This window comes from Haemaphysalis longicornis, unplaced genomic scaffold (assembly GCF_048455015.1).
Source record: "Haemaphysalis longicornis isolate Haplotype H1 unplaced genomic scaffold, Haemaphysalis longicornis Haplotype H1 scaffold_12, whole genome shotgun sequence".
Classification (NCBI taxonomy): Eukaryota; Metazoa; Arthropoda; class Arachnida; order Ixodida; family Ixodidae; genus Haemaphysalis; species Haemaphysalis longicornis.
In genome coordinates this window covers 64410470-64435613 of record NW_027526225.1, presented here as the reverse complement: position 1 = coordinate 64435613, position 25144 = coordinate 64410470, and the positions used below count along the sequence as shown (strand labels likewise).

The 25144-nt window shown below is 46.7% G+C and overlaps 2 protein-coding genes across 3 annotated transcripts in view; one reads left to right on the top strand and one right to left on the bottom strand.

The window, feature by feature from the left end:
* The window catches only part of LOC144162771 (facilitated trehalose transporter Tret1-like), an 88140-nt gene extending 83875 nt beyond the window's left edge, over nucleotides 1-4265 (bottom strand). For both annotated transcript variants that reach the window (XM_077693425.1, XM_077693426.1), the window contains exon 1: nucleotides 4178-4265. The gene's annotated coding sequence lies outside the window, so the exon portion shown is untranslated. The remainder of the gene's footprint in view (nucleotides 1-4177) is intronic.
* Nucleotides 4266-13551: 9286 nt separating this feature from the next.
* LOC144161994 (uncharacterized) overlaps nucleotides 13552-25144 on the top strand; it is a 50847-nt gene continuing 39254 nt past the window's right edge. The window contains exon 1 of the mRNA XM_077692531.1: nucleotides 13552-13660. The gene's annotated coding sequence lies outside the window, so the exon portion shown is untranslated. The remainder of the gene's footprint in view (nucleotides 13661-25144) is intronic.

Here is a 25144-nt window from a genome sequence, read left to right as displayed (position 1 = left end):
CAATCAAGCAATCATAATTAAAAAAAAGGATTCTAAACTAAGCATTTTATCCCCCAAAACCTCCACGAGTCTGCGTTGAGCTTGCTTATGGAGCACTCGTGAACCACGTCGGCTGGTTTTCGTGGTGGTGCCTTTTTGGTTGTAGAGCTCTAATTGAAAACTAAACAAGTGTTCAAAAATACCAATTTTCTTTTTACTGTCTCTTCCAGAGCCTACGGAACAGTAAGTCGGGACAAGGAAAAAAAACTGCGGTATTGATGGGCTTCCTTCGCACTTTTGCGCACCCCCCTAGGTGACTCCTTGCGGAATCCAGCCCTGAAAAAGCTTTGCGAACTGGTACATTAGACAAATAAACACATACAGTAGCCGACCAATTTTTCGGACCAGGAGACAAAGGAAAGATAGTCCGAATAAACAGCATTCTGAAAAATTATTCAGTCGCAACAGCGAACGTTATTCAATTTAAATAGGACAGAAGAAGTCGCGAATCGTTGTCTGCCTTAACTTCCTCCTTCGTGGGAGAACGTCTGCTTGCATCTCCGCAAGTGTCTTGGTTTCTTCGTAAACACCAGAAAACAACACCAAGGCGCTCGCAATGTCTTGCGTCGACGGTTCCGGGCGGTCAAGAGTTCCGTCATTGGATCGAGAGTCGCTTTGGGGCAGCGCGGTCTCTTGGCGCACAATGTCGTCTTCCGTTAGCTCGGCGCACACCACTATGTTGCTATCCACTGCACCGGGTGGAGATGTAGGGCCATGGTGTTGAAAAGACGTTGGCGTTGCGCTAAAAGGCACACTCAAGAGCCGCAGCATAGTCTTTGTGATGGTACGCACAGTTAACAGGTGAGGGGGTGAACCCCGTGAACCGCAATCACCACATTGGCTTTCGATCACGTAAAAGAACAACATGCACGACGCTCGACACAGGACAAACTTGATGGCGATGTTGCTTTTGCTTATATTCAGCATCACCTGGTGGCAAAAAAAATGGTGTCTAAAAACACTGGCTACGTATCACCCGGTTCCGGCTTTCGAGATTGCTTCCGCCGCAGACTCCATAATCTTATGCTTTAGGATAAAAGTTTTTACCCAAGGGGGGTTAAAGCCAATCGCTATTCAATTCGAAGCTAGCCAAGTGGGTTAGTATTCAAATGGCATCGTCCTGGAGTGGCATTGTGACTTTGTCGCGGAAAGCGTTGTACGGAATATCGACCTTTTCAATTTATTTTGTACGAAATATCCATTGTTCATACACAATACTCAAATGGCACAACTTACGTTTCCTCTGAAATGCCCGCAATATCCAGCGAGCCCGAATTTTTGGAGTCCGAAAAAACAGTCGGCTACAGTTACCTCTTTAGCGGTTACATTTGAACTCTCACTGTGAATTAAATAGTGAATTTAGCGCCACCTTTATTATTGGTTAGCACACACGAGTGCGTATAAAATATTTGTGCTACAATTAACCATTTTCCGGGTGCTCGACTGAGTGGCGCTGAAATAATGTCTGAATTCGAAACTCTCTGGGCTTGAGTTACACCTTTGTGTTTAGTGAAGGCGGAATGCGTAGGAATGCGTAGAAAGGTTGAACGCGTTGAATGCATTGTAAAGGTTGAATGCGTAAGAACAACTCCCTACTTTGCCTTGCAAGTCGTAGCTTCATCGATATTCGATTTCGTTGTAGGTACCACAATTCCTTTAGGCCACTTTTCTTGATACCGGCCAGCGTCTACTTTTCGTAACATAGTCTATGAATGCCTGCTAAACCAGCATATTCCAGCCGCTGTGTTGGCTGGGAATCAAGAACGCTTAGTGACTATTTCCGCACCATCCCAGTGAGAGAACAACTATCACTGATGTGACAATACATGGTAAACATTTTTTTAAACTAAAAGTTCGTACCAGACTTGGCAGTAATTAAATTACAGTAATGAAAAAAAACAGTAAATAAAGTATTTTAGCTCTAATGAGTAGTGTAATGAATTACTTTTGAGGGTTGTAAGTTATAAATGTTATAAATTACTTCAGCACAGTCATTTCATAGAATTTGCTGATTACTTTCCCAATCACTTCTCACTGCGATATAGCCTGTCCGCATGTCTTACGGCATAAAAAGTTCACTAAGAAAAGTTGATTAAGTAGAGTTCCAATGTCCAGAGAGTCTCTAGGCATTAGAACTCTACGAACGCGAAGGAAATACTGCTTCGATGAGAACTCTGCCTGCGTTCTCGGGCCTCTTCGTTCCCTTTTTATGCGTCCCGGGAATGCCGTGGCGAGAGTAAGTTGGCTTAAACAAAAACGTGCAGACTGTGTTCAAGGCTTCGTTACACTGGTCACTGGTGTAAGCCTGCTGCCAGGAATGCGCGTTTTTCACCCGGCAAGGGTAAGCACGGTCTTGGGTCGCTGCAAAGCACTGTCCGCGTTCCTTGGAATGCTTTAAACTCCCGTGGTCCTGACAAGCTGGACCATCACATAAGTGGAGAACACAAGTTTTTAGCAGCGCACCGAGGTATCTGGGGTATTTTCGGCGTTATGTGCTACCCGGATGGCTGGATGCACGAAGGCACCCGTGATGCAGAAATTCTGACGCCGTAGTGACGTCGGCGGGTGACTCACGGGTGCCTGGCGGGGGTGGGCGCTTTTGTTCGGTCATCCCTTATACATGTGTGTTACGTTGCAAAACCTTAACAACTGTCGTTATAGTACCCATTTTGTAGGGCCCGTATTAATGCGGGATTCATATTTGTATACATTCAAACATGCGTCTATACGCCGCTACGGGCGTCGTAAAATTTCTGTGGATTCATATAGAGGTCCTGTACAAAGTCATGAGTTTTGAAAGTAGGTTTTCAAGCTTCCGAATTGACAGAATAACGTTATAGGCCGCATTTTGGAAATCCAATGCTCTAGGTTTTGGGATCTGTCTCGTTTGCTCGGCAGCGGCTTTGTCGATCCCAGGAAATTTTGAGTTCATATTTCTATGGTCGTAAAAACTTGGGACGCCGGATATTTTGATGTTCAACTTCCTAGGAGCACTGTTCCTCACGCGATGCAAGAAATGGACGTTAAACGGTGACGCCATTGAGCTGGTCATGTTACATTAGTGATGTCTTCAGCAAATGTGTAACGCCATACAGTTATCGTGTCGATTCCAAAGACCACATGCCAATCTTGACGGTCCAGAAATAACTGCTTGTACGGGGCCAATGTTTCTGGACAAGGTTTGAAGGCTCTACTGCTTTCTAAATTACATTTATTTGCTGCCGAGGACGGGTGGACTATGTTGTTCACGCAGACGTGCCTTCAAAGCTCCTCACTCTAGGAGCGCCGTTTCAGACTTTAACGCCCCTAGCAACATCACTAAGACGAATCCTGCGTAGGTACTGCTGCAGCATGGATGACATGGAACGCGAAAATGTGTGCAGTGCGAAAGCAGAAACGATACGTGCAATTACGCTGTTTTTAATGGAACATATTCTAGCACGCGATTAAAGGAGGGGTTAAAAGGTGGCGGAAGGCGTCACCGCCTCTTTTTGCGTACACCTCTGTTGAACAAAACTGTGAAGCGAGAGAGCGAAGAAATACTTTAACGTCTGTGATTGTTTCGACTCTTACAAAATACAAGGCCAATCTTTGATTGTTTGGCAGAGGCGCCCTTCCCATTACCAAGGCAGGGTTCTGAGTTTGTTGCAATTAAAGGTAAGCGGTTGGTTCAGGCCGTAATCCTTCACTTATGGCCTTCAATCCCGTCTCCTAGTACGTAGAGAGGGCCACTCATTGTCTTGAATGGCCGAGTATGAACGACTAGCTGCCTTAAATTTGCACTTGCTTCCATTTATTCAGGCACCAACATTGAAACACTGCATCGAGAGTTATTGTTTCTTACAACTCACTGCGACTACTGACGCTGTGTTACACACACTCAGTGCACCTAATAAGATGCCCATGTTCATTGCAGGGAGGCGAAGGAGGTGCACGAGGAGGGGCACGAGGAGGTGCACGAGGAGGGAGAGCACAGACCCTTTATGCTTCTTTTGACCGTAACCTGCCTTCTGGGCTTTTCTGCGGCCATCGTGTTCCTCAGCATCCATGCCATTGAAGGTGCGCGCACACCGTCGGTAAAGCGGTTGCCTTTAGCAGCGATTACATCTGAGAACAGCAGAAAATTATCGTTACCAACCTGTTTCAGTCAGAAGGAGTGGGCTGAGACTTGAGAACGCCGCAGTAGTTTTCTTCAAATGCGGCTCGGGAGAAGCAGGATGAGTCTGGAAAGGCGAAAGCTATGTTAGAGACAATCGTTTTACCGCTGTACAAACCGTTATGCTTTCAAATTTCTATGAACCCGCGCCGGTGGATTAGCGGCCGAAGTATTGTGCTACTAGGACCAAGGACGCGGGTGCGATACCGGCCACGGTGGCTGCTTTTCACGAGCACGTGAAAAGCGATAATTTACGAGAATGCTGGTTTGGACGTGTTGGTAGAACATGGCAAGGAATTTAAACACAGGACAACGGTTGTCTTTCCTTTAACTGTAGTCGTTTCTGAAAATGGGCGTGGATAAAGCCTATTGCCTTGGTTTTGCAAGAAGCATTAAACTTACATTGTTAAAAACTCTGAACAGGGTATGGAATTTTTCACGTCATAACTGAACGATGGAGTTATGCCTTTCCAATTGACATAAAGGACATGTAATATTCAATACCCCATATAGACCTTTTAACTTTTGTAGAAAGTGCTATAGATGACTGTGGCGTTATTGCCTTCCAGAACACTGCCGGAGTAACTTCTTCTTCATCATCATCATCGTCGTCATTATTTATTTACCTTTAAGGGCCTCTCTCGGGGAATTACATAAGGGGAGGGGGGGTAAACAATCAAAGTACAAACGGCAATGAAAATTCAGTTCATCGTTACAGTTTTTGAAATACCAAAACATACAGGTAGCAACAAATCACAAAAAGGACACACAGCATGTTAAACGAAATGTTTAACAGTCAATTCACAATCCAAAAAATACAGGTGGTAGCAAACAAACAAAGGAAAAAGAAAAAACAGCGATTAAACGTGAAGGGTGGCTAGCAATAAATCGATAAATTTAAAAGCAGCTTGTTCACTGACAATAACATCCGTCAATCCGTTACACTCTTCTATAACCGTAGGAAGAAACGAATTGTTAAAAGCGCGAGTACAGCCAAACAGGCGCTTAATACTCATAGAATTAAACAGGCGACGAGATGTTTGGAAGGGCGGAAGTAAAAGTGAGCCACGTAGGTGAGGAAAGTTGTAGTATAGTTTGTGAAAAAGACAGAGGTCTGCAATTTTGCGTCGCCCTGAAAAAACAGGGAGACCGAGGGATGATTTTATTTGACTAATGCTAGCACGTTTATGGCAGTTTGAGGAGATGAATCTGGCGGCACGATTTTGGATGGGTTCAAGAATGTTAATTAGATATATCTGATGAGGGCTCGAAATTATAGATGCGTATTCCATTTTAGTACTAAAGAAACTTTCAACGGCCATTTTCCGAAGGATTGCAGGTGATAATGACAATGACCTTGAGAGATAGGCAGGAGTTTTTGAGGCATCGGCATCTAGTTTTGTAATATGCTCGGTCCAGGTTAGTCTGCTTGCAATTGCAACACCCGCGCCCAGGTGCCGCTATAAATCGACTTGCGATAATACTGCTGAGTTGAGCGAGTACGGATAGATGATGCTATATTGTCTTCATGAGACAGGCATGAACTCGCACTTGAAAATATTAGGCCCCATCATCCACTGAGGTCACCAGTTATTAATGATGTGTAAGTCTTGTTGTAGTATTAGTTGATCTTCGGTAGTTGATATACGACTGTAGATGGCGCAATCGTCCGCAAAAATATGAAGCGTTCATGAAATGCCGGAAGGAAGGTCATTTATGCAGGTTAAAAAAAGGAGAGGACCGAGAACCGAGCCCTGAGGGACCCCAGGGATTACTGGAGTAGTATCGGAATGAGCACCACCCGTAACGGTGAATTGAGACTCGCGAGTTAGGAAGCACCTAATCCATGATAAGTTCAGCGGATGGAGGGAGAGGCAAGAAAGTTTGTTGATAAGTCGTTGGTGAGGGACGAGATCGAAGGCTTTTGAAAAGTCAATGAAAATAACATCAGTCTGAAATTATGAATCAAGGTATAGATGAAGATCAGTCGTAAATTCAAAGAGTTGTGTTTCGCATGAAAGCCTTGAACGAAAACCATGCTGATTATGACAAGAGAAAGAGTGATCATCGAGGTGGCGTGCAACATGTGAATACATTACATGTGCCAGAAATGTGCAAGCGATGCAGTTTAGTGAAATGGGGCGATAGTTAGATGGGTCCGATTGCTTGCCAGACTTAGAACCGGTACAACCTTCTGAAGTTTACAATCATTTGGAATTGAACCTTCGCAAATTGGCTGGATAAACATTTGCTATTAGTAGCCTTTAAAACGTTGGCAGGAATGTTGTCAGGTCCGGGTGAGCTGGATACTTCTATTTTCTAAATCAGATTGCTGATGCCTTCGGAGGTGATGTCAATGAGCCGCATTTGTGAAAAATTAGATCTCGGCATGATTGGAATACTATTAAGTGTTTCAGAAGTGAAACTGTAGTGAAGTGAGTATTTATACCGTCCGCCTGCTGCAGGAGAGGAACGTGTGAACCATCGGGGTTGGTTAATGTTATGTTGTGCGAGGTATTTTTTTGGCTGAGAAGTTTCCGAAATTTATTGAAATTAGTACGGGTAATGTTACGCAAGTCATCATGAAAAAATTCTTTTTGGAACGCTTCAGCAGGTAAATGTATTCACGAAGGCATGAGAAATATCTATTCTATTTGGATATTGACGCCAAGTGTTTTGCAGTGCGAAAAAGGCGATTTTTCTTCTGCGTTAGTTTCCTTAAAAGATTAGGATACCAAGGCCACCGAGCATCGCCCGGAATACGAATAAGGGGGACGTGGTTGCCGATAAGGGTTAATAATTTCCGCTTGAACAATAACCAGTTTTGATGAACTGTTCGGGTAGAGGTAGACAGGGTGAAGGAGACCAAAAATGTATTACGCGTAGAGTTAATCGTCGAGAAGTCGGCATTGTTAAAGTCCCGTATTAATTATCTTGAAGGTCTTCGCGAAGGTAAGGCGATCGACAGTGAAAACAATACGACATTTTGGTGACTCAGACCGCGAATGCATGACACTGACTGAATTAGATCTGGGTTAGAGGCAAGAACAAGGTCGATAGTGTTTGTGCCACGAGTTGGCCTTGCGGTTGTTTGGGAAAAAATAAAAGGGAGACACATTTCGAGGAAATCTTCAGATTGTTGTTAAGTAGCACACAAGTTGTACCAGTCGATATCAGGGTAGTTGAAGTCCCCGCCAAGCAAGACGTTAGCGCGAAAAAAGAGGGATATCAGATCAAAAAGAACAGATTGAAGGTCATCTGTGAACGAGTGGCCGCAGTCAGGTCGCTGCGGCCTTCGTTCACGCCGCTCCCGCAAAGCCCAGCTAACGGCTAGTAAAGGTCTGCCCCCTAAAACTACCGAAACCCGCCGTCGACGTTTCCGCGAAACTTCTACTTCGCAAAGTAGCTGCGAATCACTCCCGGTAGAAAAGAAACTTCCCCAATTCCAACGCACGCTTCAGCCCACATTTCGTTTTCAGCTTAAAAGGTCTTCCGTGCAATATTTTCGCCGGTGTTTTTTCAAGCGAAAGTATGTGCCATCACCGGTTGATGTATTATGCCTGCACGGTTGGCGGGTAGAAAAAGGGGGGCGTGCACGCACAGCTAGGCTTCATGCCGTACCAATGAAATGCCGGTTGGGCTGGTGCAAGATTTAGATGTCCGAATCACATCGCTTAATGCAGTTAGTCGGCTGTTCTTCTTAATTGAATGGTTCGTGTGCGGGTTGATGTGTTTTACCAACGCCGCCTGTATACGCCTCGAGCGCTGCCTGTAGGGGCGCCACTGAAATCCCCCTGGCGGCCCGTTTCGAAAGCAGTCATGGGAGCTTCCGGCCCGCTCATCACTGTCGCCGTTGCTTTTGCGGCCCATTCCCGACTGATATTTTCCGTTTCTATGCGCTGGAAATAGATAATAATTTGGAGCCGTCACTTTTTTCGCAAATGTTGTGTTTTACGAGAGTGTAAATGCTTCTGACGTGATGTTAGTGTGGTACATTCGGCCCGCATAAGCGCCAGGTGTGTGTCACAGGCCGGCTTCGCGAAACCGGCATATACATGGAGCTAATTCCACAGCCCTGATATTTACTAACAGTACCTTCTTAGCATTCGTTCAGGTGCTCATGCTACGTAAATCGGTTTCGTGTGCTTACATAATTAGCGGAGCACAGCTCGCCGGTTATGCTTCATATATCAGATATTGATCACTACCCTGAACAAGCCAATGTGGCACAAATTTCACGGACATTTTACAAAAAAGGTACGATGGGTAACACAAAATTATATGCGGGAATCAGCACACGACAAAGACTATACTGCTGTATCGCCTTGTCGTGAGGTGAGCACTTGCAAACATTCCTCATCTGCTACATATATCCTCGGGTGATATATCCGCGTCCGCGACTAAACGATTCCTCGAAACTTCGTCATATGACATAGGCAGCCTGCAGAATGTAGCGAAAAAGTGAAATCAGAGGGCCTTATCAGAAACCACACTCTTTAAACGACACCTTTTATCGCTTGTGAACTTAGTGTATGCTTATTGTATACTTCGAAAAATGCATCCGCCGAGTGATCAGCTGTTCGTTAAAGTCGAAAAACTGCATAAAAGTGAACGCGTAGCTTGCGTGTGTGTGATTATTAAAACGCCCATTCCTTGATTTCACTCCGCATTTGAACACAACGATCATTAAGCGTCCCCCTCCCGTACCCTCACCCCCCATGTCTTGCGAAATAGCAGTGCATTTTGCACGTAGTGGTCTGGTAAGTTCTACCTGGCTTAAGTTTAGACGAACGTTTTTAGCATATCAGAAGTTGCACTGTGTTTTTTCATTCCCGTTGGAGCTATTCTGTTTTTTCTGGAGTTGCAGACCATTTATTTTTTCGTGGTTTCACTAAGCCACATTGGTTCTTTCTCTAAGGCGTTATTGGGCACATATTTCACCACGCAGAGCTTCTAGTATACTTAACATTTTCACGTGGCCTCTATTCCCATAAAAGGCACAAGTTGTCAGGTATTCCGTAATCACGTCCCCGAATCATCTTTTTCTAGTACGTATATAGTCCAAACAAATCCCCATTTGTTCGCTGTAAAACGAATCCAACCTCTCACTGTGCCAGTACTAGGTCTAAACGAGGCGACAGAAGAATTCACTTCCGCCTGTCGTATTCGGAGGTGACAGTGGTGATATGCTGCTGCTGTCGCCGACGCCTGTGAGAGCGGCGAAGAAGGGCGCACTTCGCGTCGCAGGATAGCTCTTGTTGGCGTTCGAGCACTCTATCAGGACGCATCTTTTTTTTTTACGTGCCCTAAACGTACGATTTGCTTACAGACATGAAAATAACAAGTTGTTTAAGGCGCCGAAAGGGGAAATGAAGCAAAAGAGGGCCCAAATACTGCATGAGCCACTAGAAGCTGCGCAGCGGCCATCCCGTAAGCGCCGCGGAGAAGCGGCGGCAGGCGGCGCAGCCATCGCGAAGATCGAGGCGTATAATCCTTGCCTAACGCGTGAGCGAAAAATGGCTAAACAGCCACTCTCCTGTTGCGCTCGCCTACCCTTTCCCGCTCCGTAGCCTTCCTACGTGCTTTCCTACGTAGCCTTCCTACGTGCTCTTACGGCGCTGCCTTCCTACGGCGCCGCTTCCTTGAAACTACAAAAATAGTTCACAGTTTCTCTAGCGTTCCCTAGGCGGCGCTCCGCCTTCGAGGCAAGCTGACAGACACACGCTGTAGAAGTGGGTGCAGTGTTCGTGACTCGCGAGCAGTGACGTCCGCCGGCGACCGCCACATAGCGGATAAGTGCCTGAACTAAGCGTCTCTACCACTCCCATTGGAAACCGAGCGATGCGTTAGGCAATGTTTATACAGGCGGCGTTGGTTTTACAGACATGTTACATAAACAGTGAGATGCATACGAGGGGTAAGGTAAACGGAGGGACAGCCACATGTTTGTTGGCGAGAATAGAGCTCAAGAGCTTCCAGGTTTCAAATCGTTATGGGATGGATGCATGCAGTTCGTTTGGAGAAAGAAGAGCAAGAATTGAAGTGTTGGCCCGAACACAAGCGCGAATGGGCGCAAAAGCAACGCAAAGCTGCTGGCTCTGCCGTTACCACCTCAAATTCAGCTCGTCGAGTAGCCGCGAATCCCTCTCGGATGAACAGCAACTCGTCCTCTTGGAACGCCGGCGTCAGCCAATATTACTTCTTCGGAGGGTTTTCAGGGGATATTTTCGAACGCGTCTGTCACTTCTAAGCACGAGAAGATGACCGGTTGCCGGTTTGTGCGTGCGCGGGTTAGTAGTGAAGAATAGTGGGAGGGAGGACGGGGATTGTGCACGCGCAGCTATTGGTTCCACGCCCGTACTGGTCGATGTCATGTCCGTTGTGCTGGTGCGAGGTTTAAACGCGGACGTTAAACGGCCAATAGGAACTGTCCGGAGTTAGTGGTAGAGCTGATTGGGTTTGTGTGCCGGGCTATGTTTAGACAACTGAAATTGAATTGAACGGAATGGAATTGAAGTTTATTTTCTTAATACGGAAAAACGGAGGGAAGGCAAAAGGCCGCTAGCCTGAGAGAGGCCTTCCCTACGAGCAGACGCCGACGCCGCTACCGACGCAAAAGCCGTATCGTGACCCATGGACGCAAACGAATGGCGTGTCACGCAGTTGGTTTGGCTGAGACGTGAAATGACGTCATTCTTTGAAGTTATTACGACACTTGCGTCAATCGTTTGTGGCATAAATGAAAACTTTACGCTGCCAGTTAACGCAAAAAAAAAAAAAACCCGCTTGTTGCCCAGACGGAAGCAGCACGGACGAAACCGCCTGTTCGGACGACCCCGGATGTAGCGGTCTTCCAATTCTACAACTGCTGTCGCAAAACTACGCCACCACGGCAACTGAGGAATCCAGTGAGTCATGCCCTACGTCCCAATATTGTGCGGCGCATTGTTTAGAAAGGCCTTCAAAAGAAAGCTTCATCCGCAACAAGCAGATGCACTTGCAAGGGGTGTAATATTGGTGTTTACGAAAGTCTTCTCAGACTGTATAAATGGCAGCTAGTTTGGGCTGTTTTTATCACATGCTCCAAACGGACCCTAAATATTGCTTGAACGATAGGGGTCAATTGCCATTTATACTCGGTGCCTGAAGAAAAGATAAAAAAGGTTTTCTGCTACCCCCGTAGCAGCCAGGCCTTTATGCTGTGGAAGTGATCAATGGGCTCATGGTGATATTATTAATGCCGATAGTGCGGCACCCCGATAGAACTTCTAACAATCTATGCATATTTTAATTGCAGACAAGCAATGTTATAAAAATTGAACTGACGATTTCCTACTCTCAACAACACTTATATAATTACCTTTTGATGGCCAATTACCTTCGCATTGTGCTAAGTTCAGCCAATTGAATACTAATTTTCCTGCCACTAACATTTTATTTAGGCACCGTGATCAAACAACTAGTGAATTCATGGAGGCATATCACATAGCAGAACAAGGTGATAAGTGTGTAAGCCAAACAAGCGTGTGTCTCCATCCTAAAGAGATTGCATATCTGTGTGTGCCTTGAATGTAACATATGTATATCTAGTTCTGGTACCACCGTGACCTTTGTAAACTTGTTTTGGCCGTGCGCACTGTCTTTTTATTATTTTGTTCGTGTTGAGTATTTATATTCACCCTTCCTGATATTACCATTTAGTTGTTAGACCAGCGGCTGTCCTTGTGTTGCACTTCCTTCTACTTTGACTTCGTACTTTGAGTTCGCGCTGGTTTTATCCAAGAATGTCTTTCCAACTAGAACAGCTTGCAACCCTCCTTTAATGGCGTGCTTTCTTCCTTGGTTAGAACATCCTAAGGTCATCCACGACTGCTTACAAAGTTTGTTCAGAGCTAATAGCTAGACCCTTTAAAGTCACTAAATACTTTTCTCACACTTCATGTCGTTTCAACATCTGAGGATATTTCCTATAGTTTCGACGTTCATCACGTGAGAGCAAAAGTTGACAAGCATTCCGTGGATCTTCTCAGTGTATGTTTGTAAACCGTCACCGATTTTCGCCGATAATACTAGTAGGGCCCTTCATTTTTGGCGGCGTACGTTGGTGTTTTTTGAGAGGCAATGCCAGCCTGTTGGTGCGGGAAGCAAGTACGCGAGGATTTTGAAAGGGTTCGCGAACTTCTCATCCCTCTCAGCGTGAGGAACAGTTTCATTCCATCGCGTCAATGATTGTCGTTAGTAGCGTAATGTGTAGCTAGATCTCAGTGCTGTGGAGTGGTTTCGCCCAACTGTGTGAAATACTTTTTACGGAATTCCAGCCGCCGTTCTCGATAAGGTGGCGAAGAAATTAATGACACCTCTGACTTCCTTGAGAATCTTTATTGGGAAGGACAACGGTGTAACATATTTTTCCGTATTTCTCCGTTGTGTCCGTATTTCTCCTTTCGTCATCGCGGTCCTGGGGACGTCGCTTATTTCATGCGAGGGGAGAAGAACCCGGATAAACCAACTTGGACATCTGTGAACAAGGATGATTGTTTTACGACCAATAGTTAAGGGGGATAGATATTACGGTAGAAATCTTGAAAAATATGACGGTGTTTTATTCCAGTTCTTACTCATCGCGAAAACCTAACAATAGTGAGATCTCGGCAATTTTATACTCCTCATAGACGGCATCGACAGGTTGATGCCAGCAACTCGCTCAGACGCACCAGAATCAGATTGAAAATTTTCTTAGCAGTGCTTCTTGCCCTAAAAAGCACAACTAGCACACGATCACTAATTTGTTGCAACAAGTAGAGCAAAGGAATTGTGAAAAATTGTTGACACTAACGTTTCCCTCGAGGCAGCGCGCACATTTATTTGCTGTGATTGACTAGTCTTATGTTCTTACTCATCGCGAAAACCTAACAATAGTGAGATCTCGGCAATTTTATACTCCTCATAGACGGCATCGACAGGTTGATGCCAGCAACTCGCTCAGACGCACCAGAATCAGATTGAAAATTTTCTTAGCAGTGCTTCTTGCACTAAAAAGCACAACTAGCACACGATCACTAATTTGTTGCAACAAGTAGAGCAAAGGAATTGTGAAAAATTGTTGACACTAACGTTTCCCTCGAGGCAGCGCGCACATTTATTTGCTGTGCATGACTAGCCTTATTTGCCTTTTTCCGTAGGCGCCAATTTCACCTGTTTGAGCTGATCGCATGCAACCTCTTTCGCAGCTCCACCAGGCCCTACGCCGCCACTGCTGTGCTCGGTAGATTACCGGGCCGAGTCAGAGACGTCGTATCCTCCGGATGAGATATGTGACATCCTGATTTACACTTACATGACTGCCGAGAACAAGAGCCGGATCCCCGTCATCCGTCCTCTCGTCGACAACAAGAGCTACAAGCAATTTAGGACGCTTTGCGAAAAGTACTCGGGGACAACATGCGGGATATCGTTTGACTCCCGGTGAGTGCTCATAGATTGCCTTGAAAGCAGTTTCTTTATAGAACACGTAAGGAAAATCCCAGGAGTACGCCTAAGGTGACGTACGTTATTCCGTAGAAGGGAATTTCGCGCCAAACGTTCACTTCCTCCAATGACACTGATTGCCCACAGAATGTTGAGGGCTTTGTCACGAAAGACACAGCGGAGGATAGGCTTCATGCGTTGGGAGTTGCGCGACATGCTGCGCCCTCTCGTGTCGTGGCCCATTCGGTTGTACAATGGCAGACTACAGGCGGATGTTTGCGCTGACTGGCCCTCGTGCTGACGATTTTTATTGACTTCGAAAAGGCCTTAGCGAGTTTATTTCAAGTGCCAGAGGCGGCCTGTCAATACGCAGTTATTCTTAGCACCTTCTGCTGCATGGCTGGCCTGACCGCCCCAGTGGTCAGGTGCTCTACCGCTGCTGGGGACTGAGGGCCGAGAGTTCGGTTGGCCAATCAAGGGAGGTAAGGGATAGCTACTACACCAGTTTGGCCAGATTGTTCTCTGGTGAAGGAGGGTGGTTTGTGTACCAAAGAGTCTGGAACTCGTCATTTCCTGAGTCTGCAACTCGTCATTTAGGGTTTACAGCGACGTCCCTCCCACAGTTCAATGTCCCTTCGGAGGAACTGCTTGATCAGCATCATGGCCTCTAACTCAAGATGTTATTGGGATTAGGACAGACGGCTCACTATACCCCAATGAAATGCAGGGGGCCTCAAGTCCCGTTTCTCGGACTTTAGACAGTTTGTGCTTGTAAACGATTTCTTTGACATCGTCATTTGCGAGCCGAACGCGACTAACGCGGTGAGGCTATATGCATATGAAGGGTCTGACGCGCGAACACTGTCAATCGAGGGAAGGTTAGTTGCAGTTTTAAAGGAGCTCTCGGACATTAGGTGGGATATCAGAAGACTAAGTGAGAATCGAAGAACTGGGGACGCTTAGGGTGATAGTTTGTGCTACGGAGGAACCAAAGAAAAGCGGGAGCAATAGGTAAATGTTCACTGCTATAACGACTAACTGTGTTACTTCCCTCAGTTATGCATTTCTGTGCAAAATCATGGTGTTACACTTTTAGGGAACGGAAAGAGTAAAGGATGCTACGCATTCAAAGGAGCGAGCATGCTTTGTCCGGTGATCTAGGTGTGTCTGAACCGAAAGACACCGGCAAAAGTGTAGAACGACGACTCCTTTTAGTATAAGACACCTCCGGGCGTTGAGTTATCCGGGTACAGGTGCACGTAGCCCAACGCTCCGTTTTACGAAGGGGAGGCCGCAGACGGTACGTGAATTTATTCTATTGTGTAATTGACATCGACAGCGCCTGCGTCACCACACTCCTAGCATTCCTGCCTCCACCACACCGAATATTTGGAGGGCAAAAAAATTAGTGGCCGGACCATTCATATCGTTGCGGGTTACCCGCATAACCATTTATAGTTTCATTTTATTGCGCATATTCACGAAACAACGATTCCTCGGGGCATGAAGGCAAAAACCTGACGACACTTATTTAAAAACTTTCAGTGCCTAAAAAAAAATCCGCGACGCTCTTTTTTAAGAACGACCCTTACAGGTATATGCGGTGCCTGCTCCGCAAGTAGCACCATCCCGGAAAGCTAAGAGGCTAAAAGAGATAGGAACAGCCACTCCAGGAAGGCTCTTAGGGAGTCGGTACACAAGCAGCACTTTCTCACCGGCGAAAGCTCTGGCCACCCTGGTGCAGTAGCTACCCCACGTCCCATGAGTGACCTTGACACTCAGCCCCTAGCAAATTTAGAATCCCTGACCACGACGGTGGTCAGAGCAGCGATACAGCATAGGGTGCGAAGAAAATGGGTCAGGACAGGTCGTCTTTGGAATTTTAACATTGCAACTTTCAACGCGCGGACCCTGTCTGGTGAGAAAAGAATAGCTGTACTACTAGAGCAGTTCTCGGGCAATAACTGGGATACTACAGGGTTAAGTGAAGTAACAAGAAGATAAGGCATCATGGAACTGAATAGCTGACGTATGAATGAATGAATTTGAATTTTATTGGCGCAGCAGCCAAATTTGGCTATAATGCGCCAGACACAAGGTAATATATTTTGAACACACTACGGCGAAAGTCTCATGTAAAAATTATGTAAAGTGGTAAAATCAAAGTTTCTGTAAAGGCTTGAATGCACTCAAAAATTTCAAAACCGCTTATGTAAAAATGACGTAACATGGTAAAATCAAAGTTTCTCTAAAATCTTGATGGCACTCAAAAATTTAAAAACCTTTTCCAAGGGAACCAGGGGTTCATCGCCTAGCAGTAAAACAGGGTGCAATGGAATGTGAAATTTATAAAAATGAGAAAAAAATTCACGACGCTTGTTTTCATAACTAGGACACTCGATAAGCATGTGTGTTACTGTAAGGCGCTTCCCACATTGCTAACATTCTGGAGGGTCTTCTACAAGCAATAGGAAGTTGTGGGTCAAGCGCGTGTGCCCAATTCTTAGGCGACATAACACCACCTCTACAAATCTTTCTTTGTGTCTGCAGCTCTGCCACTCTCTCAGGTGCGGCTTCACAAGGTGGAGCTTGTTTTCATTGAGTTCTGTCCATTCAGACTGCCACTTCTTCGTTATTGATAGTCTCCGTCTGTAATCCTGGTAGGGAATAGCTGACGTAATCCGTGATACCGAGGACACAAGGAAAACGGAGAGTACGAGGTGGGATTGTTGCTCCATAGTCGCAGTGGTTGTGATAAAGCTAAACAAGCCATACAAGCTAAAAATAGTAGAAGCATTTACGATGATGAGGCCGTAGACAATTTCGACAATGACGTCGAATTGGCTATGGAGAGGGGACGATTGTGAGGGGGCAGTAATGCTAAAGTAGATGAAAAGCAAATAGGAGAAAGGTCAAACGTAAATTGTGGCATAGGCAGTCGCAACAGGCGAGAACCTACGCTGCTTCGATATCAGGGGAGGAATACCCCGAGGATAGGGAAGACATTTTTTCACAAATGGAGGAAAAGGAAATGGATGTGTAAAACTCCAAACGGTACAACAAAAAACAAATTGACTTCATTATAAGTGATAACCCAAGTTTTGTGCAGGGCGCGGAGGCGCACGCAAGATGTGGAGAATCGATTGATTGATTGATCGTTGGATGTTTATGGCGCAAGGCCAACTGGGGCAAAGAGCGCCAAAACAATAGTCGATGATAGGGGTGAAACCTTAAACACTAAGTAAAATCAGCAAAAACAAAAGTAATGTCACAAAACGACAATGAGCATGGCTGGTGTATAGGGCCAGATTTCATGATGCGTGATAGGAAATGAGGTTTAAAAACTCGACGTCGGACAAATACTCAAACACACGTTTCACGGAAACAATGGCATCATCACCTAGGAAAAACGATGGATGTAGGGGAATATGTTGTCTGTAGAGTTCTCTGAAGTGTTTGTGTCGTGTTGTGTGAAGTGCCTTGCATGTGATTAGTATGTGCACTACGGATAGGGCCTCCCCACACCTACTGCACTGGGGTCTGGGAGATCCCGTCAGCAGATACGAGTGAGTTGCATGGGTGTGCCCTATCCGCAGCCTACCCAAGGCGACTTCTGTGTGTGTGTTGCGTGTGTCAGTGGTGTATGGTCCCAAGCGTGGTTTTATAGCGTGTAACTTGTTGTCTGTCTTTTCACTCCAGTGTGTTTGCCATGTTCTACGCAAGTGTTGTCTTATGTGTGGCTTGAGGTCTGTATATGGTACGGTTGTTATGTCTACAGTGTTCCTGAGTGCAGCAGCAGCTGCCCTCTCGTCTGCCAACTCGTTTCCAGCGATCCCAGCGTGTCCTGGGACCCAGCAGAGGAGCAGCTGATGCTTCTGCGCATACACAGACATGATAGATTTAAATACAAGATTAACTATGTGGTTTTTGGGGGGTGTATGCGATGAAAGTGCACGAACAACACTCAAGGAATCTGTGTAGATGATAGACTTTGGAATTTGATTTTCAAGTATGTGTCGTACAATCAATAAAATTCCATATGCTTCTGCTGAGAAAATTGTTGTGTGGACGCTCATGGTTCTGGCTGCACTGAAAGTCGGACCATGAGCAGCGCAGGAGACCATTGTGGAGGTTTTAGACGCGTCACTGTAAAATTCTGCAAGTGGGTATTTAAACTGCAGAGACAGAAAGTGCTGCAGTATAGCAGCTCGCGGTACCCGATTTTTGTCAAGTTTCATAAAAGAAAGGTCGGAGGAAACAGGACGAACTTTCCAAGGAGGTAAAATGTCTGAAAAGGATGATCTGTACACGTCTAAAAACGAAGCGCTCAGATCCGAGGCTCGCTCTCTCACTCGAAGTGAAAAGGGCAGAGGAACGGATGGGCGATTTACAAAAAGCACAGATGTGGATGTGGATGTGGATGTGTCGTTAAAGACAGGATAAAAAGGATGGTTATTCAGCGATGAAATTGTAAATGCATGAAGTAAGTCCATGTACGTCCATTGGTTCTCAAGGCTCCACTTATTACACTCAGCATACAGACTCTCAACAGGGCCAGTACGAAAAGCACCCGGTGCAAGCCGTAGCCCCAAGTGTAGCACTGGGTCAAGCATTCGCAACGCTGTTTTAGTCGCCGACCCATATACCACACTGCCATAGTCTAAACGAGACCCAACCAAAGCAGTATAGAGCCGTAGTAGGAGTTCTTTGTCGGAACCATACGATTGATGGGAGAGAACCTTAAGTATATTCATTGTTTTCAGACATTTATGTTTAAGTTTCTTGATGTGTGGAATGAATGTGAGTTTCTGGTCAAACACAACACCTAAGAACTTGTGCTCCTTGTTCACAGGAAGCGACACGCCATTGAGGGTAATGTCTGGGTCCGGATGGACCCCGCGCTTCCTGGAGAACACAACGGAGGAGCTTTTTTGCAGGATTCAATTTAAACCCATTCCTGTCTGCCCAGCCGGCAAGCTTCTTGACACCGAGCTGGACTTGACGTTCGCATATTGACATATTACATGATTTAAAAGATATTTGCACGTCGTCTACATACATGGAATAAGAGATTGTTGGTGGCAGTGCCTTTCCAAGAGAGTTCATCTTTACTATGAAGAGAGTGCAACTCAACACGCCACCTTGCGGCACGCCGTTTTCTTGGACGGGAACCTTTGAGAGTGCACAACCAACTCTTACTCTGAACGTTCTCTCCGACAAATAACTTACAAGGGTGTTCAACATATTACCCGAAAGACCGAATGACCTGAGGTCACTAAGGATCCCATAACGCCAAGCGGTGTCCTAGGCCTTCTCGAGATCGAAAAAGACAGTTACGCAATACTTCTTATGCACGAAGGCATCCTTGATGTATGAATCAAGTGCAACCAGTTGATCGTTTGTCGATCGCCCCACCCTAAAGCCTGCCTGGCAGCTCTCGAGAAGACCATTGTACTCAAGGAAGTACACGAGCCTGCGATTGATCATCTTCTCGAAGAGCTTGCACAGGCAGCTTGTCAGGGCAATGGGGCGATAACTGGCGGGAGAGGAAGGGTCCTTCCCTTCCTTTAGGAAAGCCACTACTATGGCCTCCCTCCAAGAGGGTGGGAAGTGCCCCGAAAGAAATATTTTATTGTAGAGTTGAAGAGTTGAAGAATTTTTGCAGACGATTGCATAATTTATCGTCCTATATCCTCCCCCGATGACCACTTAGCACTGCAAAACGACCTTCATCAAATTAATGACTGGTGTAAAAAATGGCTAATGTCACTGAATAAGGAAAAATGCCAAATAATCTCCTTTACGCGCAAGCAAAACATTTCTAACTATCGCTATACTATCAATAACCACCCACTGTCACAGGCATCTTCCTATAAGTACCTTGGAATCTATCTCACTCCCAATCTCTCCTGGTCTCACCACATTGCCACCATAAGCGCAAAAGCTTCCAAATCTTTAGGATATCTTCGCCGTAATTTACATAGCTGTCCCCCTCACGTCCGTCAACTAGCGTATCAAACCTTCGTCCGCCCACAGCTAGAATTTGCCGCTTCTATATGGTCCCCTCCCCACAACTACTTAATTAATATGCTAGAAGCGATTCAGAATAGGGCGGCCCGTTTCATTTCACGCAATCATGACTACCACAGCAGCGTAACTCAAATTAAGCACAACCTTTCACTTCAACCGCTCAGCACTCGCCGCGACATTTCCCTTCTCTGCCTCTTTCACAAATACGTATACAGCAATAGACAAACCCCACTTCACCTTGATGTTCCTTCCGTTACTTCACGTAGGTTGCATAATCACCTCAGTTTCACGCGGTTATATGGCTCAACTGATTCGTTCAACTCATCTGCTCTCCCTCGCGCCATACGTTTGTGGAATGATCTTCCAGACAGCATCGCATCAGTATCAGACAACAATACTTTCCGTCAATTACTGCTCACTCACTTTTTACAATAAGGTCTTGCCGCTGTTTTCGCATTTTTTTTTTCTGCCGTGTCCTGTATCCCTTTTTTTTTCCTCCAATTTTTTTTTCTCTGCTGGAAGATCAAAACAATCTGTCTTAGCTTGGGCTTTCTATTTTTCTTTCCTTCTTTTTTTTTTTTTTGCCAGTGTCGCACTTTGTGCCTGAGTACGAACATTTCATGCCGACAATGTCTCTTTACGTGCGCAAGTATTGTTCTGCGTTTTTTCCTGTTATCTTTCCCTTGTGCATACTCGAGACTGCAGAAACTGATTGGTGCTATTCGTCTGCGCATATTTGGGTATCTTTGGTTGTTCTCCTGTTTACCTACTAGCGTGTTAGCATTCAGTATACTTGCAATGTTTGTGCGCAGTTTACGTGTGTGCGATATGATATTGACTTTTCCTTTTCTTGTTATCGTTTTCGAACTTGCACGTGTATTGCGAACCTTGTCATAAGTTGTTCTGATGTTTTTTTTTAACTCGTGATTTTGTGATGATTGATCTGTAACTTTTTCCTTTGTTACCCCCCTTACTCAATGCCCTGAACAGGGGCCTGTAAGGTATTTTAAATAAATAAATAAAAAGTGTTTCAAGTGTGTCTGCATGTAAGTGTTGTATCATTGTGTATGAAATCCTGTCTGCACCTGGAGCTAAAGGTTTACAAGTACCGAGTGCGACCTTCAGCTCATGAAGTGAAAAGGGGGTGTTATAGGATGAGTTCGACTTATTAGTGTCTCGCAAGGACTTCTTCTCGCATGATGCTTTGTGTTTAATGAAAGTGTTGGTGTAGTTGTTGGTACAAAACCTACACTCGCCAAAGTGCTAAAAACAATAGGTAAAACAAATGACGTTTCGGGGCCCGTACGGGTCCCTTGTTCACATATGAAGCGAAAAATGGCTCGGCCGTAATTATACATGCTTAGAACGGTGCAAAGCGCATGCGTATGTTGTAGGCATAGGCCCACGTGTCCGATTAAGAGCGTGCGGGGTTGATTGGATGTGGAATGATTCTCGGAGTAGGCGGGTTGATAGTATTTTCTCGGTGGCAATGATGCTGGCCGAATCCCAAGCGATGACGTGGTCGGTTACGTTTTGGTGTTCTGCCAAGGCGTTTAGCTGGGTGCGGCCGTTAGCAACGTCGTTTTTGTGCTCCTTTAGTCGCCTCTTGAAGTTCCCAGTTTCACCAATGTAGGCTGCGTCGCAAGTCTGGCAAGGAATCTTATAGATCACCCCGGGGTACCTTTCGCGTTCTAGCGCATCTTTGGCATCTACGAGTTGCTGTCGGAGCTTACTTGTGGGCACGTGGCAAACCTGGACGCCGTAGTTATCGAATATTCGTGAAAGCATTTCGCTTACACCAACAGCGTAAGGAATGGCGGCGCGCTTTCGCTCCTTCCTCGGTGATGTGGGTGGGTTTGCCGATCTGCGTTGCTGAGCGTTTAGTATATGGCTGGGGTATCCGTTGCTAGCGAGGTCCTCTCTTATCTTCTTTTCTTCCGCCCTCCGCGCCATGGTAGAAGAGCACAGGCGTTGCGCGCGTGTGAAGAGTGCCGAGGCCACAGAGCGCTTGTGTCCGACCGGGTGCGCAGAAGCGAAGTCCAGGTACTGGCCGGTATGCGTGGGCTTCCGGTAGACCGTAGTCACAAAGCCGGTATTCTTGCGCTGCACTTCCACATCCAGAAAAGCGATACGACCGGCAGCCTCCTCTTCCATCGTGAACTGGATTGTTGGCTGGACGGAGTTCAGGTGTTCCAAAAGTACTGGCGCGTCTTCCCGCTTTAACACACAGAAACAGTCATCCACGTAGCGTACGAATATTTTTGGACGACGACTTAAGAGGCTTAGTGCGGTCTTCTCGACGGCTTCCAAAGCGAGGTTCGCACAAGTCACAGAAATTGAAGCGCCCATCGCAGTACCAAACACCTGCTTGTAAAACTCCTCCTTGAAAACAAAATACGTGCTCCGCAAGCAGAAGCCCAATAGGCGGCAGAGGTCGGCATCTTCAATCGGAGTGCGGCTGGCGAGCGTTTCGTCGTTCTCGAGCACCTTCTTACAGCACTGGACCGCGAAGTCCACAGGTACACAAGTAAACATAGATTTAACGTCAAAGGACACCATTACGTCGTCGTCCTGGATGTTGACGTCGCGTAGCATCGTTACGCAAGCTGAGAAGCGCCTCCTGCAAGCTCGCATACTGGATACAAAGGCCACGGTCAAGTGTCTGGAAAACGACGTATTCTTCGCCCAACGCAACCTCGAGCATCTCGTCCGTCTCGACTTCTCCGACGTGCTTCTGCACGCGAACAGCGTGGCGTATGCGGCGCGGGAGAAGCGGCAAGAAAGTCAGTGCGCCAAGTTCTCGTTGCTACTCCAGAGGAATGGCCATCCCCCGCGGTCTAATGGTGTGTTCAACCTCTCGTCACGCCAGCTGAACCCAGGTGAGCTGAGCGTTCTGAACCGCGGCTTGAACTTTAACTCGGGACAGCCACCAAAGACTGACACAATGGCCTGCGCAGTGGAACAAGCTGTACGAAAAGTGGAACCTTCCCTGCAAAGTGAAGCACGCACACGTGCCATCGGAGCCTTGTCGAAACTCCCAAAAGCAAGAAAATCTGTCCTGCCACAGGCGGAAAGGGAAGCCATCAAGAGCCTCAAAAAGGCTGAGGATATCGTAATCTTGCCGGCTGATAAAGGTAACGCCACCGTAGTACTGGACCGCAAAGACTACCTGGCAAAAATGGCCGAACTACTGCAAGACAGGTCTACGTATGAAAAAGTAAAACGTGACCCAACAAGGAAAATCGAGAGCGAACTGAAAGATCTTTTGACGGATGTTTTCAAATATGTTCCGCCTCAGAGCAAGGGTCTGTACTACAGGCTCTTATGTCACAACGGCTCAGCTCCAGCCATCTACGGTGTTCCCAAGATTCATAAGCCAAATGTTCCTTTACGGCCGATTGTCGACTTCACCCGTTCCCCTCTGTATAACCTGTCCAAGTATCTGCACAGCATCCTGCGGCCTCTCGTTGGGACGACAGAGACTTATGTGAAGGATTCTGGCCATTTCGTAACGATGCTACGCGACGTCAACATCCAGGACGACGACGTAATGGTGTCCTTTGACGTTAAATCTATGTTTACTTGTGTACCTGTGGACTTCGCGGTCCAGTGCTGTAAGAAGGTGCTCGAGAACGACGAGACGCTCGCCAGCCGCACTCCGATTGAAGATGCCGACCTCTGCCGCCTATTGGGCTTCTGCTTGCGGAGCACGTATTTTGTTTTCAAGGAGGAGTTTTACAAGCAGGTGTTTGGTACTGCGATGGGCGCTTCAATTTCTGTGACTTGTGCGAACCTCGCTTTGGAAGCCATCGAGAAGACCGCACTAAGCCTCTTAAGTCGTCGTCCAAAAATATTCGTACGCTACGTGGATGACTGTTTCTGTGTGTTAAAGCGGGAAGACGCGCCAGTACTTTTGGAACACCTGAACTCCGTCCAGCCAACAATCCAGTTCACGATGGAAGAGGAGGCTGCCGGTCGTATCGCTTTTCTGGATGTGGAAGTGCAGCGCAAGAATACCGGCTTTGTGACTACGGTCTACCGGAAGCCCACGCATACCGGCCAGTACCTGGACTTCGCTTCTGCGCACCCGGTCGGACACAAGCGCTCTGTGGCCTCGGCACTCTTCACACGCGCGCAACGCCTGTGCTCTTCTACCATGGCGCGGAGGGCGGAAGAAAAGAAGATAAGAGAGGACCTCGCTAGCAACGGATACCCCAGCCATATACTAAACGCTCAGCAACGCAGATCGGCAAACCCACCCACATCACCGAGGAAGGAGCGAAAGCGCGCCGCCATTCCTTACGCTGTTGGTGTAAGCGAAATGCTTTCACGAATATTCGATAACTACGGCGTCCAGGTTTGCCACGTGCCCACAAGTAAGCTCCGACAGCAACTCGTAGATGCCAAAGATGCGCTAGAACGCGAAAGGTACCCCGGGGTGATCTATAAGATTCCTTGCCAGACTTGCGACGCAGCCTACATTGGTGAAACTGGGAACTTCAAGAGGCGACTAAAGGAGCACAAAAACGACGTTGCTAACGGCCGCACCCAGCTAAACGCCTTGGCAGAACACCAAAACGTAACCGACCACGTCATCGCTTGGGATTCGGCCAGCATCATTGCCACCGAGAAAATACTATCAACCCGCCTACTCCGAGAATCATTCCACATCCAATCAACCCCGCACGCTCTTAATCGGACACGTGGGCCTATGCCTACAACATACGCATGCGCTTTGCACCGTTCTAAGCATGTATAATTACGGCCGAGCCATTTTTCGCTTCATATGTGAACAACGGACCCGTACGGGCCCCGAAACGTCATTTGTTTTACCTATTGTTTTTAGCACTTTGGCGAGTGTAGGTTTTGTACCAACAATGTTATTTCCTCGCCAGACGAGTTTTCGTCGAACCTTGGACTGTGTTGGTGTAGTGTGCTGAACTGGACACGTGTTCGAAGTGTTGTGCAAGTGTGTTAGCCTGGTCTTCCAGTGTGTCCCCTGTTGTACTAACCAGGGGCAGGCTGTGTGTCTGTTGTCCTTTTAGTTTTCGTATTCGTGTCCAGACTTTGTGTGTGTCAGTGTATGAGTTGATGGAAGTGAGGAAGGTGCGCCAACTCTCCCTTTTCGCCTCACGACGCACTCGCTTCCCAAAAGCCTTTGCCCGTTTAAAAGAAATGAGGTTATGTGACGTGGGGTACCGGCGAAGGACACCCCACGCCTTGTTCTGGGCCTCTCGCGCCCGCCTGCAGTCCTCGTTCCACCAGGGCCTCATTGGGGTGCGGGACCCACTGGAGGCCTGGGGAATGGACTTTTCGGCAGCGTCGAGGATGTGCGCCGTGACGAGTTGGGCGGCTTCCTCAACGTGTAGGTGTTTTATGGATGTGTGGTGTAGTTGAGATGTTTGTGTGAATGTGCTCCAGTTTGCTTTTGACTCATTGAACCTTTTATGG